At 26.8% G+C, this 5,000-nt stretch overlaps 1 protein-coding gene across 33 annotated transcripts in view; it reads left to right on the top strand.

The window, feature by feature from the left end:
• Positions 1 to 5,000, top strand: part of LOC124953495 (longitudinals lacking protein-like) — a 237,120-nt gene that overhangs the window by 30,695 nt on the left and 201,425 nt on the right. The window lies entirely within an intron of this gene.

Raw genomic sequence — 5,000 nt, forward strand, 5'->3', positions numbered from 1 at the left:
GTGAGAGAATACGTGCGTTTGTGCGGGTGTGTGAATGTGTTTGATGGCCACCACGTTGTCGCAAAGTCCTTTTGTCATACGTACGTACATACATACATACATCCATACATACATACATACATACAATATATGTTTATATATATATGTGTGTGTATATTATGTATATGTATATGTATATGTATCGTAAAATTGTCATCGAGTATTCATTACTGAAGAGATACATCTGTAATTCGGAGAAGCAACTCTGTCGCTGCAATTCAACAGGAGGATTGATGATCATGATGATGATGATGATGATGATGATATGATAATGATGATGATTATATGATAATGTGGATTCTTCATGACGTCACACGAGGAGGAGGGAGAAAGGCTACCTGAGTTAACCCAACATTGCCATTGGAAAATGAGGAGGAGGAGTGGAGAGGGGAGAGGAGAGGTGTGATGGTGTGGTCCATGGGGTTCGTCCTTCTCCTTCTCTGCAGAGTTTCGATTTCTATCGGAAAAAAAGGAAAGAAAAAAAAACCCACGCACTTTATATCAATAATTTTTAATAGATTCCGTCGACTCGTGATTCTCTTTTTTTTTTTTACTTTTTGTTTGTTTGTTTTTTTTTTTTTATTTTTAAACAGATTTTCCTTTTTCTTTATATACATGTATATATATATATATATATTTTTTTTGTTTTCTTTTTTGTATGGAAATTCGTGACGTTCCTTTTTCTGTAGGATAATTCTTTTTTTTATGCGTAATCGGGTGGAAGGTTAGAGAGAGAGGGAGAGAGAGAGAGAAAAAAATTGTCTTTCGATGTTTCAAGCTTGTCCACTTTTTCTTCTTCTTTTGTTTGTATTAACGAAATAATTCTTTTGTTTATTTTTTTTTAAAGTATCATTATTGCTATAAAAAGTTGCTTGAAGTTAAACGTTAATGTTTCGATGATTCAAGCCTGTCCAGGTTTCTTTCGTTTACACGTGAAATTATTACTATTATTATTATTATTATTATTGTTATTATTGTTATTATTATTATTTTCTCCTTGCAATAATACTATTATTATAGTAAAATACGTATAATCAAAAGACGATTTAGATGTGATCGATCGATCGTGTCAGGATTCGCGCGCGTGACGATCGTAAATTTCAATGGAAAAGTCGGACGTCTTAAATTTTCCATTTTTTTTTAGTCCCTTTTTTTTTCTCTTTTTACCTAAAGAAAAAAAGAAAGCAGAAATGAAATGGACAAAATGAAAAATGGGTTTCGATTTTTCGATAGAAACTTTACGATCATCGGAAGAGCCAACTCTCGAAGTTTTCGTTATCGGCGCGTAAGCTCGAGAAGATCCTGTCTGTTATGAGGAAAAAACTGTGACCTTGATCTTTGATTTCTTCTTCCCTTCCTTTCTCAATTTTTTCACGGGGTGGTTCTATTTTTTCTCCCTATCTCCTACTTTTTTTTTTTTTTTTTTTTTTTTTTTTGAAATGGTTACGTTTTATTCAACAGAATAGAGCAGGATCGCGTTGCTTTTCTTGCGCGTTGATTTCTGACGGCCGAAACGATCGTATCGAGCATTTGGAATCGTCTGGAATTAGATATGACGTTTAGAAAATTTATTTCGTTCAATTAGAAAACGAAAAAGAAAAAATATAAAAAGAAAAGAAAGAAATCATTGGACAGCTTGATGATTTTCAGGGTTTGAATATTGTTTATTATTTTTTTTTTTTTTTTTTTTTTTTTTTTTTTTTTTTTTTCAGAAAATTTCTTTGTCTTGAAACAAAAAGTATTATTAATGGACAGCTTGATACTCGATATTTTTTATTATTATTATTTTTGTTATTAGAATTATTATTGTTATGTTATTTTTGTTATTGTTATTGTTATTATTATTATTATTATTATTGTTATTATTATTAATAACGTTATATGTCAGTCTCGTAATTTTCGTTTTTTGCGATTGAGAACTTTTCTTTCTCAGCGTTTGATGGAAAATAATTTTTCATTTTCGATTCGTAGAATTTATAAAAGGAAGAAGAAAAAAATTATTTATCAACAAGCGTCTCGCCTCGACAAATATAAATAACAAATACGAATTTGATTTAACAATTAGCGTCTTACTTTATGGTAATCGGATAATAATTTTTTTGTACGCGGTTACAAACTTCTAAAGAAATTTTGCTATATATATTTTTAAAAAGGAAAAAAAAAAAACAAATCTCTAAAGTTTACTATCAAACGATATAAATAAAAAAGAAAAAAAAATTGTCATAATTATTATATTCCAAAAAAAAAAATTGTCAAACTTGATGGATACGTTCGAAAAATTGTTATAAATTATATATTCAAAATTGTAATAATGGCGATATACGAAAATTTTTTAAAAGAAATGATATATATATATTTAATATAATCGGCGTGACAATTAATGGAACAAATTTTCTTTGTAAAAAGAATTAACACAAAAAGGAAATAGCGGTATAAATTATAATGATGGACATGCTTACGTGATCTCACGATAATTGAAACAACAAAAATAATAATAATTACATTGTTACAAATAAAGAGGTTTTTTATTGAATGACGTCTTAACAAAGAAAAAAAAAAAGAAATATATATACTATAATTATGTATTTTATTTTCTCTTTTTTTTTTCTCTTTTATATTTAAACAAAAATACGTATATGTATTTTCTCAATGAATGATTCAATCAATCAATCAATCAATCAATCAATCAATAAATATATCACTCAGTCAGCCAATTATTTTTATTCATTCATTAATTGATAATCATCGCTAAACCTTTATTTTTTAGACCGATTATAAATTCAATTTAGATTTTATAAGAAAGTGAAATTAACAATCAATCTTTTATTTATTTGTTTATCTATTATTTTATAATTTCTTCTCAAGCAATAACACGTTTTAAAAGGATCGTAAAAATTATTCGTAGTCAATTTTTTTTCAATTTGTACGTGCTGTACATAATTGGATAACATTTTGTGCGATCTGTGCGATCTATAATTAACAAGAGGTATAGTTTTCTCTGACGTCATCAGCGAATAAAATGCGACAAGGGACCGACGATTTTAAAATGGATATCTTGTGCGTTGTTTTAGGATTTATTATACTTTTAATCGCACTCGTTCGATCTAATTAGGTTAATTTAATTTAGAAAAGTCGGTCATTGGTGATCTTTGTCGAGTTTGTACGATGTTGCAAAAAAGCAGAAAAAAAAGAAAAAAAGAAAAGCAATATAAGAAAAAAATAAAAATAACAAATCGAAAAAATTGAATTTAAAAAGAAATCAATTTTGAAAAAAAAAACCGTAGATTTTTAAAACGCTTAACACAAATTGTTAACTTGAATTACGAGAAAAGGAAATAAAACATAGTAAAGTAAAAGAATGTAAATTTACGGAAATTCTTTCGTTTATTTATTTATTTTTTTCAACAAATTCCAATTTCAATCAAACAGAGTGCAAATGTGTCTCGACAAAGTGATACACAATATTCTCAAGTTTTATCATTTCGAAATAGAATAATTGAATTGTTCGTTGCGTCTCTTCGATATCGTTCTCGATATAATATAAAAAACGTACACGCATAAATAGAATAACATTAATTCATCTTGCTGCAACACGTATATACATACACGGATTTTTTAATATTCATATATATTATATATTTATATATATATAAATATTAAACACGATGGAAGCACGAGACCTCCTTGGAGATAATAAACTGCTGTCGAAATCGATGGAGCTGGACATATTCAGAGAGGAATAAATAAAGATTATTTTACATGGAAAAAAAAAAGGAAAAAAAAATGGAAAACAAATATCATGGCATCTTGTCTTTTTCTCTTTCTCTTCTTTTCTCTCTTTCTCTTTCACTCTCTCTCTCTCTCTCTCTCTCTCTCTCTCTCTCTCTCTCTCTCTCTCTCTCTCTCTCTCTCTCTCTCTCTCTCTCTCTCTTATCATTATCTCACTTTATCCTTCAATTCCTTTTTGTATCCCTCCCGATTTCTTTGCAACTTGATAGTCGTAATTATTGATATTGATATTATTATTATTATTATTATTATTATTATTATTATTATTATTGTTATTATTATTATTATTATTGTTATTATTATTATTATTATTGTTATTATTATTATTATTATTATTATTATTATTACTATTGTTACTGTTATTATTGTTATTGTTATTAGCTTCGTTTCTGTTTATTTTTTGTTACTATTTTTCTTTCTATCTTTCTTTCTTTCTTTTAATTATTCATTTCTGTCGCGTTTTTCGCAGGTCAAGAATAAAGATTTCTCTTGATTAAAAAATTTTTCGATTCATTCATTTACTCGTTTATCTAATTATTTCCTCAGTTATTCATTTATAGTTTTCTAATGCAATTTGTTTATAAAAAGAAAAGGAATAAAAAAGAAAGAAAACAAATAAATTGATGGAAAACTTTTTGCTACGATTCTTTATTAAAACCTGTGAAGAACGTAATTCTTATTTATCGAAAGAAATATATATACATATACATATATATATATATATAAATATATATATATATATCATAGTATATTATCATAATCATAAAATATTTTGCCTATCTCGTTAAAAATTCTTCGGAATTAATTTCTAATTAGTGTCTGATTATTAGTCATGTGTAAAAAATTCGATAAAGAATAATATTAACCTTTAACGGTCGAAAGATTAGGTCTATTATGTAATGGCAATCATGTTTTTCTTTTTTTTCTTTTTTTTCTTTTTTTTTCTTTTTTTTCTTTTTTTTTTTTTTTTTGGTAGATCGAAGGGTCATAAATGGGGTCAACTTTTGTATGACAGTTTTGATATATTGACAAAACGTTAAATATTAAATAGAACGTAGATTTTCGAGCGATCTTGTAAATTAACTTTAATATATATGATTCAATCATGCATAAATAATTCACACAGTCACATATAGGCACGTTATTTTCACAAATACTATATCACCGATATA

Source organism: Vespa velutina, chromosome 12 (genome assembly GCF_912470025.1).
Source record: "Vespa velutina chromosome 12, iVesVel2.1, whole genome shotgun sequence".
Taxonomy (NCBI): Eukaryota; Metazoa; Arthropoda; class Insecta; order Hymenoptera; family Vespidae; genus Vespa; species Vespa velutina.